Below are 13,080 nucleotides of genomic sequence, written 5' to 3'. Positions count from 1 at the left end.
ATATAGCAGCACGGACATTCACAGCAGCAAAGGGTTCTTGCTGATCTGAGCTGGCTTGGCCCTGGCTTATTGAAGATTAAAGAAAGCAGAATCAGCTGTTCAAAACCCCACCAGGCTGCCCGCTGTGACTGAACAATGGCACGGGTCGTGACTTCTCAAAATGGGCTCACTGAATGCAGCACGGATAAGATCTTGAAGAAGCTCATGGCGGTCGTGAGTTCTCAGACTTTGTTCTTTGAGCGCTAAACCGCTAACCTCTCGGAGAAGCTCGCGGCTCTCCAACGGGAGATTGAGAGACGAGTGACCGACTGTTAGATCAGCTGTGACATGCAGTTGTTGGCACCAAAGAAAACCACCATCATTTCATGCGGCTAACATACCGGCGCCAGCTGTGGTCTCAAGGCTGGAGCTGAACATAACAAATCTCACCCTGATAACAGACGGTGTTTAGACTGTTCCTTCCACCCTAAGCATGCTTATCCCCTCCCGGTGCAGACGGTGGGTCGAGGGGACCAGCGCAAATGCTGCAGGCCTGGATGCGCTGTCTACACCGGCTGTCTCTCACCTTTTACTCATCCCTGTTGCTTGTCATGTGTTTCTATGGTGCATTAAGAGTTTTCATGTGCTCTGCGCTGAGGTCATTTTTTTCTGTTCTCAAACTGATCTCCCTGTTGGAGCTCAGTCTGGGGGGAGTTCTTTTTTCTCCTCATCTTTCCTCATGTTGTGCATTTTCTGCTGTTCAGTTCCGGGTCGCTGCTCTAGCGGCCGACCGGCCAGCTACCTGGCCTGACCTGTCTCCCCAATGTGATGTTTGTGTATTGTATGTACGGTTGGCAAGGTCAGGATCCTAATTGCCCCTTGAAAATAAATACAGTGTTCTGAATCTGAAAAGATTACAGAAGACGACTCTGTTCAGTAAATATTACGCTCATGCTGTCAAGAAACACCAAAGGTAGGTAAAACTCTGGTTGTTGCAGTTCCAGTATGACATGCTTTGTACTGCTCTGCTGCAGTTTGTGACACCTGGTTGATGAGCTGTGAAGGATGATGAAACAAACACTTCACTCAATGTTTTTCTTCTAAACTGGATGTAACTTTGGCAGCTGAGAGTTTTTCACAATCTGTCCCAGCTGCAAATAGGAACAAATAACTAACTTTACCCACTTGGATCCTTATCGTTCAAGATTGTGAAAAGATTCTCTACTCAGAGAATACTGGTGATTTTAGATGAGAGAGATGGAAGATGATGAAGAGGAAGAGTTTTCAGAACTTGAGGCCTTTTGTCTTCACTGTATAGGACAGAGAAGACAGGAAGTGAGGAGAATAACACACAGGAAATGGTCTTGGGCAGACTCAAACCAGGCCCTGGAGTCACGACTCTAACCTTCAGTACATGGGTCACCTGCTCAGCCAGGTAAGCTACAGCAGTCAGCAGTGTGTGAGCTCATTTGAAGACAATGATGACTATAAGTCAGGTAAAAAAAATACTTATCATCAACCAACAAGGGGAAACAGTGAGCTTGAATGACCAAGCTTTGACCAAGGGTGGCTCACTCCTCGGTCTTCTTGCCCAAGGAGTGAACCACCCTGCATGGCTGTCAATGTGGTGCAACCAAGGCCATCATACAGTACAGGCCATCCACGCTGATTTTTAACTTTTCCTCCCAGATACCACCTTACAAATCATCTAGATTAGGAGATGTTGGCTGATCTGAATTGTTCTAGATCCAGTCACAACAAACAGAGCTGTTGTGTGTCCAAGGTGAACAGGAAGAACATATACATGCATGAAGTCAATAAAGTCAGAAGGTTTGCTTTAGACTGTGCTGCAGTTTATCATCAAACAGGCACCATGCTGCCAATAAATGCCATCAAGTCTGACTTTAGTTTTTTCTTTTTTTTGTTCTTTTTTTTAAAATCAAGATTAAATTTTACACCAACCACAGCAGAGATGACCAGGGAAGGTGTGCTTGAGGGGATAAAACAGCTGGTTTCAGACTGAAGATGAACTGAGGTGCTGCACCCAAGTCTGCAGGTTCAGGGAGGGACAAACATCTGCTGCAACCAGACTGGAGTGAGAGGAGAGAGCAGGCCAACAACAACAAAGAAACCACAAACACACTGTGGAGGACCGAAGCAGAGATTAAAGTGGAACTAAGGATTGGATGGAAGTCTTTGATAAGGTTCTTTATTACTCTGTGTCAAAAGGCTCATTATGATGGGAATCCTCCTGTGTGTTGGAGAAACTGTGGACACCAACGAGCACATCACACCCATATTATGTGGGATTGTTCTTTGCTACGGACCTACTGGAAAGACATTCATGGTACATTACAAGGCATTTTTTACTGTACATTCCCTCTGGACATGAAGACAATCTTTTTTGGTTGTATACCGCAGAACTGGTCTAAAAATGATACATGTCTGTTAAGAGCTTTACTTGTTGCAAGTAAGATAAGATAAGATAAGAAAAGTATAACGAAGAAATGGTCCTTGCAAGATATACCAACCTTGTCATTATGGTGGGAAATTACACTAGAGATTTATAGGATGGAGGAGGTAACAGCTTATGTCAATGACAGGGTGTGTTGGTTCCGTTCGTGTTGGGATAAGTGGGTCCTATTTGCCAGTACCCATAAGCCGAATCTTCTTCTCAAAGCTTGAAACCACCAACATAGCTAACTGGTCACTCCCGACTGTTTTTTTTGTTTTTGTTTTTTCTTTCGTTTTGTTTTTCCCTTGTAAACTGTGTTAATGCCTGTAATCACCTTCGTGAAGTAATAGTTTAGAAATAATTAAAAAAAAAAAAAAGTGTAACTAAGGATGTTTCTCTGGCTGCCAGGATTCACTGAGTAATTCAAATGCTTTCTTTAATGCAGGACCTACCATGCATGTCAGGGCTCGCAAAATTTCAAAATCCCTGGTAGCTCTTTGGACAGAGACTCTTCAGTTTGTGGTAGCCCAAAATAAATTTAAGTAGCCCGAATAAAAAAAGAGAGCAAATTTTTGATTGATGTTTTGTTTCCTGTTTTGTTTCCGTTTCAATATTATACATTAAAGTATAATATTGTAACGGAAACAAAACATTAATCAAAAAATTGTTGAAACACAAATTACAATATTGTATAAAAATTACAATCATCAACTCAAATACTTGGTTCTAATTGAACAGAAATTTCTATGAACTTGTAAGAACTGTGAACATGAATCAGTCTGTGTCAGATCATGAATTTGAAATTTCCACTGAAATCACAGGTAAGAGGCAAGTGGAACCAAGATCTAGGACATTTGCTGTTTGAAGTTTGCAAAGACTGCTGAATTTTGCCAGTGGTAGTTCACTCTTTGCAACATAGTAGGCTGTTCTAAACAGATTTTTCAGGTTTATTTTTATTGGTGTTTGTTCCGGGAAAGATATTGCAGACTGAGCAATGATGCATTTCTTGCATTTCTCATGGGTTCTAATGGGGGTCTTTCTTAAAATTACTGGTCCCAGTAACAAAGGCACTTGTCGACTCAGAAATCGAGGGAAACCAACAACACACCCGGCAGAACATTGTGTTATTTACAGGGGTGCACATAAGTGGTCCGCATGTGCACATTCGCTGTCAAAATAAAAGACGCGCACCAGATAAGAAGTTGCAACGCGCGTTTGCGTCCATATAAAAGGCTGTTTTTGTCTGCTAGAGTGGGATTTTCATGGCACATTCTGCACCACATCTCTGAGCGTTCATCATTTGTTTGAAGCCAGCTCACCTCCTGCAACCACTTTTCGGAGAATACACGCTTCTTTTGTGGTTCGGACTCCTGACATTTCTTTGGAGGTGGAGGAACACCAAAGTAATTGCTTAAATGAGCTTCTTCGACATCTTTAAGAGTTCTAAACAAATGTCTGTCCTCCAGAAAATCTTATGTACGCAAACGTGCGTTGCAACTTCTTATCGCGTTTTTTATTTTGACAGCGAATGCGCACCTGCGGACCACTTATGTGCACCCCTGGTTATTTAGCTCGTCATATTCCAGCCACAGAAATTCTTTTGTCCATGAAACCATAAAGCTGCTCTTTTTTTTTGCCTCATAGTCTGATTTGTCATAACTTTTCCGTTTTGTGGTCAGCTTTTCTTTGGCTGTCACTTCTTCACCCTGACCGGTCTTATTTGGCTCAGCAGAACTAAAATATATATCCTGCTGCTTTTACACACGTACTCACATAACGCTCAGCGATTCTCTGCACGATCAACCTCTCACATGTTTAAGCTTCCTGCGGGAGATTTCACTTGTCATGTTTGCATAGTAAGCTAATGAGTGATAAGACGATGTCAGAGGAATTGGTGCGCAAATTATCGTCACTCACCAATCAGTACTGTCGCTCTCTATACACAGTTCGCTCGATTGCAAAGTGAAAGCAAAAAAACAAGAGCAAATTCAAACGCGATTTCAATATGTCACGTATTGACAGTGGCTCATCGATGCCAATGACATAATTACCCAGCTACATTTCCGAAAGAATGCAAAAGCATTGACATATATTTTTCCTTCCTATGATAGCCCGACGGGCAGGACTGAGATAGCTTTTGGTAGCCCGACTGGAAAAATTGCTAGCCCCGGGACGTTGGGCTAGCAATTTTGCGAGCCCTGCATGTAAAAGCAAGTGTTTCACCAACATTTGTGACTAAAAATAGACCTGCAGTAGAAATGTATCTAGGAGCATGCATGTGAATATAAAGTATCACAGCATCAGGCACATGCAGCCTAAGTGTTTAAACAAAGACTGATAACATAACAGCAGCAGTGATGTCAGAGTTTATGCCCCCGACGGGCAGGGCTGAGATAGATTTTGGTAGCCCGACTGGCAAAATTGCTAGCCCCGGGAGGCATCAAAGAGGTTACAGTTGTATTGGAGAAATCCCAAAACTTTAGGATACAAATTCATACAAAGAAAACCTGGTGAAATAAATTACTGACACAGTTGGATGTTAAAGTAAAGACATGAGTACAAATGTACTCACAGAGCTTTTTTAGAGGCTTTGACCACTGGCAGCATTCTCAGAAGAGCCTCCTCTGAAGCAGAGTATTTCTTCAGGTCAAACACATCCAGATCTTCTTCTGATGACAGTAAGATGAAGACCAGAGCTGACCACTGAGCAGGAGACAGTTTATCTGTGGAGAGACGTCCTGATCTCAGGGCCTGTTGGATCTCCTCCAGTAGAGAACGATCATTCAGTTCATTCAGACAGTGGAACAGATTGATGCTTTTCTCTGCAGACAGATTCTCACTGAGCTTCTCCTTGATGTACTGGACTGTTTCCTTATTGGTCTGTGAGCTACTTCCTGTCTGTGTCAGCAGACCTCGTAGGAGAGTCTGATTGGTCTGCAGTGAAAGACCCAGGAGGAAGCGGAGGAACAAGTCCAGGTGTCCATTTGGACTCTGTAAGGCCTTGTTCACAGCACTCTGGTGGAGAGATTGAAGTTTTAGTTTGTTAAATAATTTAGATTTCTTGGAGGTTGTTTGTTGTTCTTCCAGCAGATTGAGTCCAGAGTTGATGAAGGTCAGATGGACATGAAGAGCAGCCAGAAACTCCTGAACACTCAGATGGATGAAGCAGAACACCTTGTCCTGGTACAGTCCTCTCTCCTCTTTAAAGATCTGTGTGAACACTCCTGAGTACACTGAGGCTGCTCTGATATCGATGCCACACTCTGTCAGGTCTGATTCATAGAAGATCAGGTTTCCTTTCTGCAGCTGATCAAAAGCCAGTTTTCCCAGAGACTCCATCATCTTCCTGCTCTCTGGACTCCAGTGTGGATCTGTCTCAGCTCATCCATCATACTTGACCTTCTTCACTTTGGCCTGAACCACCAGGAAGTGGATGTACATCTCAGTCAGGGTGTTGGGCAGCTGTCCTCCCTCTCTGGTTTCCAGCACATCCTCCAGAACTGTAGCAGTGATCCAGCAGAAGACTGGGATGTGGCACATGATGTGGAGGCTTTGAGCTTTCTTGATGTGGGAGATGATCCTGCTGGCCTGCTCCTCATCTCTGAATCTCTTCCTGAAGTACTCCTCCTTCTGTGGGTCAGTGAACCCTCTGACCTCTGTCACCATGTCGACACACTGAGGAGGGATCTGATTGGCTGCTGCAGGTCGTGTGGTTATCCAGAGGCGAGCAGAGGGAAGCAGTTTCCCCCTGATGAGGTTTATCAGCAGCACATCCACTGAGGTGGACTTTCTAGGGTCAGTTAGGATTGTAGTTTTGTGGAAGTCCAGAGGAAGTCGACACTCATCCAGACCATCAAAGATGAAGACAACCTGGAAGTCTTCAAAGCTGCAGATTCCTGCTTCTTTGGTTTCAGTAAAGAAGTGATGAACAAGTCCCACCAAGCTGAACTTTTCCTCTTTCAGCACATTCAGCTCTCTGAAAGTGAATGGAAATATGAACTGGATGTCCTGGTTGGCTTTGTCTTCAGCCCAGTCCAGGCTGTATTTCTGTGTTAAGACTGTTTTCCCAATGCCAGCCACTCCCTTTGTCAGCACTGTTCTGATTGGTTCGTCTCTTCCAGGTGAGGCTTTAAAGATGTCTTCTTGTCTGATGGTTGTTTCTGGTCTGTCTGGTTTCCTGGATGCTGTTTCCATCTGTCTGACCTCATGTTCATCATTGACCTCTGCAGTCCCTCCCTCTGTGATGTAGAGCTCTGTGTAGATCTGATTCAGAAGGGTTGGGCTTCCTGCTTTAGCGATGCCCTCAAACACACACTGGAACTTCTTCTTCAGAGCAGATTTAAGGTTACGATGACAAACTGCAGCTTGACGTTCTGAATGAGAAGAAAAATAAACACTCAATTCCAAAAAGAACTAATCTTTAAAACATGTTGCTCCATCTTCCATCTCTGGAAAATGTTCATTTATCCAGCAGCTTAAATCTTTAGATAAATCCTCTTACGTCTCTGCAGACGGTCAGCCAGCTCCTCCTGCTTCATTCTCCTCAGGAAGTCCACTGTGATCTTCACAAATGCCTCTCTGCTGCTGCTCCTCTGACTCTCTAAGCATTCTGGGTAATCTGGACTCAGAACCTTCTGGATCTTCTTCAGCTCGTTCTTCACAAAAGTGATGATGTTGTCCTCCAGCAGCTGGAACAGAATATTTGTGAATGAGCCGATCAGACTGAAATCATAGAGCCAAACATCAGATCCATGTTGGACACACTGACACTGGTCTCCAAAGAGCAGCATGGAGATGACTGTGGACAGAACAGATGTAACAGTAGTTGTTGTTCATGTACAGACCATAAATATGGAGTCCAGCTGTGTTTGATGCTGCTGGGCAGACTGACCACTGGGAACCTCTGAGCTCTGCTGGTCCACTCTGTGGAGGAACCATGAAGGATTAGATCAACACAGGATAAAGATCCAGGAGTTTCTGCTCAAATAACTTCATCTCAATCAAGTCTGTCAAGTTATAAACTCAGATTGTGAACATATCAGTAATTTTTAGTAAGTTTATGGACGTCCTTTCAGTGGTGATGTCAGGGAGGATTTTGAAGAAGCTCATTAAACTGAACCATCAGCAGATCACTGCTCCAACACCAGAACATGATCCGAGGTCTCCCTCCACCACCAGAACACCAGCTTTACTAACGTGGTAGATCAGTGTAGTACAGATCAATAACTGATGAGTCATTTGATCAAAATCACTGAGTGCTTCACATCTGACCCTCTGATGCTTCTGTGGACATTTTGCATATTTAATGAATGTCTGACAGTTTTACATTCATTCTATGAATACAGTGAAATGTTGTGTTATTGTCTCCATGTTTTTTCCACCATCATAAATTCTTAAGTTCAGAAAATTAGATTCTTTTTCACAGCTGAAAAACAACAACATTTATTCTCTATTGAAATCTGCATCGTCCACTCCAAAGGTCACAATCTGAAGGTAACATCTGGTTTTGTTCCCTGTGATTAACTCTGAGCATCAGTATGGTGGGATTTATCCACTACATCCACACCACTGTGGTCCAGTGTTGTCCTGATGGAGTAACAGCAGCCAGTATGATCCAGGCTTTAGCTGCTGGGTCTCTGTGTGACTCTCAGACTGTTTCACAGATCAGACACAAAGAGAATCACAGCAGCTCTTTAAAGACAAACATGAACCCACTCAGGTCACACTTTCCCCACAGATATGAGCATCACTGTCCTCAAACAGCAAATGACCAAGTCGAACATTTGGATCTTTTCTCTTTGTTTTCTTTTTATGAATCTTTGTAACAATCTGAGGATGTTTCAGGTCAGATTTATCCAGGAAACACAAACATGTAAAGGAGTCATCACAGCTCTCTGACCTCGTTGCTCCAGGTTCACCACTGAAGAGTGGAGGTTCATCTTTGGACCGGTCACTCCTCACAGACGGACAGCTGGACCCTGCAGACTCTGCTCTGTCCTCCTCTTCCTCCATCATCATCTTCAGTCAGTCTGAGAGGTAAACCACAAACACTCAGTGAGTCACATTAACAGGAGTAACTGAGTTACAGTCGCTGACCTCTGACCTGTCATGTAACCTAGAAACCAGGTCAATATGTCTGTAGGTTCAGTCATCCAGGTCATGTGATCTAAGGAGCTTGGAGAGAAAAGAGACGTCTTTAAGTTTCTGGAAGACGTTTCATCCAAGAAGCTTCTTCAGTTCTAAAACCAAACGGTGGAGAGACCCAGATATTTAAACCTGAGAGGGAAAGAGATGCTCAACATTGGTCATGTGATGAGTCACATGATCAATAGTGGGTCAACAATATAACAACAATATAAACACTTATTTCAAGGAGGAAACTGTGAGCCTGTTCACCAGGAGCACAAACATCTGGAGCACAAACATCTGGAGCACAGACATTTGAATGAGACAAAGGCAGGGAGGCGTCCTTTACAGCTAAACAGCAGAGTGAGAGAACAGCCAGCACCTCTACATTTATCACATCATACAGCACATGTATGATACTGACAGGGATGATAAGGATTTAGTGATTCCATCATTGATATTACTTATTGATTCTCAGTAGCTCTGCTCTGACAGTCACCACCATCACTGAGCAGCATATCAAAGACATTTGTGCGCATTAACTGCATGTTGTGGGTCAGATGTTTGTTGGAGGCATTTCCTCTTTGTTGTGATCAGTGTTGGTCATTACTCAAAAAAGTCATTATTACACATATTACACAGAACACTTTAATTAAAAGTAATGGAGTACGTTACTTCATTACTCCTCATAACATTACTTTGATGTTACTGTGTAAAATGAACAAATGAGCATGTAACAATCTAAAGCTGAGGTACAGCCCCACACACCAACACAGATCCTGATGAGGTCACGTGATGTTTCTCTGAGTGTTTATGATGAAACAGCACAAAGACACTTCAAAGTGATTCTACTGTAGAAACATGAACAGGTAGAAACCTGCAGCCTGACTGCTCATCACTGTGTTACCTGTTCAAGTTCAGCAGCAGCAGCTCACTTTATCACGGTGCTGGTCTGGGGTAGAGATCCTCAGCAGGTTCTACAGCTGCACTGTGGAGATGCACGATTAGTCGACTAGTCACGATTACGTCGACGATTGTCGACGACTGATTTAATAGTCGACGCGTCGTTTGAAGTTGTAAGATCCCAAAAGACGCAGGAATAAGTAGTAGGATTTAAGAGTGTAATAACGGACTGAAACAGAAGATGGCAGCACTGCATGTACAAGGATGCCAGCTGCCGTTAAACACCGAAGAAGAAGAAGCAGCAGTGTCCCAGAATTCATAGCGCAGCCCAGCTCAGTTTCCAACAATGGCGGTAGCTAGTTAGCTTTAATATTACTCTTATTATTCTTTCTGGGTCACAAAATAAACGTTTAACATATTTTCAGGCGAGAATGTAGCTGTGTAAACCTCAAATATCTGCTCAGTTTATCAAGACACCGCATATTTTCAAAAGCGCTCCGACGTTTTCGGAGACGTCTGTTACCCACCAGCTCGATAGCGAGCCGGGGGCAAGGCTCACTAGAGCCGTGAGAACACCGGACTCCCGGCTTCATCGTTTTCAAACCCACCGCCGTCTTTCGCTACTCAGGTTAAACATGATATATAAGTCACTTTGATAACTTAAAAAATTTATTGTTTGGCTTTTTTAGTATTTTATTTGTTCCCGAGTAAATCGGTTTGGCTGAGATCAAAGTTTTAGTTTTTACACAGCTGAATAAACGTCAAACAGACAGCTGATTATCAGAAGTGTGAGATGCTTGAGAATTTACTCCGGTGTCCCGTTATATTTTAGATAGCAAGGAGTTTATTAAACTTCACCGAAACAATATGCAAATTTCATTAAAATTTAACAAACTATCATCTTATCTTTATTTTTAGTTAGCACAGACCTTAAACACTAAAAGCTGGAAGCTAATGATAGTTATATAAGTGCTGATGCTGCTGGTGCTATAAGCTGTACGTTTTATGTTCAGTGGATGATGATCTCATTAGTCGACTAATCGCAAAAATAATCTGCGACTAGTGGACTATCAAAATGATCGTTTGTGGCAGCCCTAGTATGGGGTCAGTGTTTACTCAGCTTTAACGTCACTCTGGGTTATTGGCTAGCTCAGCATTAGCTTAGCTTTAGCTTAGCGTTAACATGCTGTCAGGTGTCTCGTGTAGTGTGTAAATATTAATCACAGTGACAGTAAAGGAGGTAAAGGGCTGTGACGTCATCACGTATGCTGCGTCCTCTGTGGGCTCTGAGTGAACTCACAAAGTACAAACTACAAGTACACAAACACGAACGTAGCTCAGAGTGAGGACACACTCGGCCTCGTTGGTCCAGCTGTGAGTCCGTTACCGTGAACTATGGAGCGGCAGATTTGTGCTGAAACTAAGCTGCACACAGCTGATGTTAGCCAGGAAAACATTACACACTGACTTTAATGGAGAGACCGGAAATACAAACACACACAGTTTGTTGTGTGAAGAAATCAAACATGAACAAACAGTAAAGTTCCTAAAGACAAACTGTTAAAGGAGGAAACAAAGCAAACTTACAGTTTCTTCACACCAACAACAAGATCCACTGCACGACGTTCAGGAAGTGAAAGTAAACTTTGAGCTGGAAGGAAACACCCAAAGAGACGTTTGAGGACAATCAGGAGCATTGGACACTGTGTGCTGCGTTCAGGTGCACCTCGGAAACTCCAAACCTCTGGCAGGCTGTGATTTATTTCTGCTGTTTTCCAGTTTGAAGCACAAACATCTGTCATCACTTTGTTGTTGTTCTTCCTGCAGCGTTTGAATATTTCAGCACTGAACTGATGTTTGTTCAAAGCTCATTTCAACCTGTTGAAGTCATGAATGAAAGTGCAGACTGAGAGTGGATCACATGATGTTTAAGGTGTGTCATGTGACATGTTCAGTATTGTCACACGTGTCTAGATTGTCCCTGATATCATAACTGCTCAAACACTGATGATTATATTTGAAGAATTATTACTGATGGCAGCAAAGTTTGAATGGAGCTCTCTGTCTGTGCTGATTTGTCGCCCTCTGGAGGTCAAAGCAGAAACTGCATGATGTCACTGTAACCACCACAGTGACAGGAAGTGTTTTTATGACTGAAACACTGAAATGATGCTAATGGCTGTTGTTAACTGATACACTATAACACTGACAGCAGTGCTGATGTGTTCATGTCAAACACTGGCTCAGGTCAGACTCCTTCATCCTTCTCCAGCGTGACTGCATCCTTCTGCAGGCGTTTGCAGTTTGCAGTAGTGCTGCCGTACCATGCAGTGATGCAGCTGGTCAGGGTGCTCTCCACAGTGCAGCTGTAGAACCTGCTGAGGATCTTGGCCAACATACCAAATTTCCTCAGCCTCCTCAGGAAATACAGCAGCTGCTGAGCCTTCTTGACCAGCTGTGTGGTGTTCAGTGTCCAGGTGAGGTCCTCACTGATGTGGACGCCCAGGTACTGCTGCTCACCCTCTGCACTTCACGCTCCCGGGTAAACAGCGGCTGGTGAGGCCTCTTCTTCTTCCTCGTGTCCACTATCATCTCCTTTGTCTTATCAGTGTTGAGGGTGAGGTTGTTGTCCTCACACCGTGACACCAGACCAGCCTCCTCTCTCCTGTAAGCCACGTCGTCCTCTCCAGTGATGCGACCGATCACTGCAGTGTCATCCGTGAACTTCAAAATGATGTTGTCTTTGTTGGAGGTGACACAGTCATGGGTGACCAGGGTGTAGAGGATGAGGACGCAACCCTGTGGGACGCCAGTGTTTGTCTGCCAGTCAAAAAGTCCTGTAGCCAGTCACAGAGGGTGGAGGGTGCAGGCCGATTGTAGCCAGTCACAGGGGGTGGAGGGTGCAGGCCGAGTGTAGCCAGTCACAGAGGGTGGAGGGCGCAGGCCGAGTGTAGCCAGTCACAGAGGGTGGAGGGCGCAGGCCGAGTGTAGCCAGTCACAGAGGGTGGAGGGCGCAGGCCGAGTGTAGCCAGTCACAGAGGGTGGGCGCAGGCCGAGTGTAGCCAGTCACAGAGGGTGGAGGGCGCAGGCCGAGTGTAGCCAGTCACAGAGGGTGGAGGGTGCAGGCCGAGTGTAGCCAGTCACAGAGGGTGGAGGGTGCAGGCCGAGTGTAGCCAGCTTGTGAGTGAGTTTGTGTGGGATCACAGGATTGAAAGCGGAGCTGTAATCAACCAAAAGTAGCCTGATGTATGAGTCTGTGTTTTCCAGGTGGGAGAGGTAGCAGTGAAGGGCAGTTTTCCCACAAAACAGCACAACCAAGGACTCAGAAGCACAACATCAAATACAAGAAGTTAAAATGCTGGGTCACAAAGACCCGTGACAGACTCACCTTTAACTGCCCAAGACTGCGTCTGAATCTTTGGACCAACTTCAGGGATGAGCTCAGTGATGTTAGTAAGACAGAAAAGGTTTTCACATCAAGCTCACTGGGTGTGTTGCAGACTATATAGTTAGTGTAGTTGTTGTTTTGTGTGTCAGTTCTACTACTAAGTGTCACAGTTGCTACAAAAAAGCCACCAAGTAATAATAATTTACCTTCAAATCGTTCCTCCAACTCA

The 13,080-nt window shown here is 44.2% G+C and overlaps 1 long non-coding RNA gene and 1 pseudogene across 1 annotated transcript; both read right to left on the bottom strand.

The window, feature by feature from the left end:
* Nucleotides 1-4,514: 4,514 nt before the first annotated feature.
* LOC120439012 lies at nucleotides 4,515-7,592 on the bottom strand (annotated as a pseudogene).
* An 837-nt stretch (nucleotides 7,593-8,429) lies between these two features.
* Nucleotides 8,430-11,444, bottom strand: LOC120433243. Its single transcript, XR_005608420.1, has 3 exons — nucleotides 11,051-11,444; nucleotides 9,468-9,548; nucleotides 8,430-8,463 (listed from the first exon to the last, which is right to left on the bottom strand). It is a non-coding gene; the product is annotated as an uncharacterized LOC120433243 (long non-coding RNA).
* Nucleotides 11,445-13,080: the final 1,636 nt, after the last annotated feature.

The sequence above is a fragment of the Oreochromis aureus genome, linkage group 3, assembly GCF_013358895.1.
Source record: "Oreochromis aureus strain Israel breed Guangdong linkage group 3, ZZ_aureus, whole genome shotgun sequence".
Classification (NCBI taxonomy): Eukaryota; Metazoa; Chordata; class Actinopteri; order Cichliformes; family Cichlidae; genus Oreochromis; species Oreochromis aureus.
This window is presented reverse-complemented; position numbering and strand designations above follow the sequence as displayed.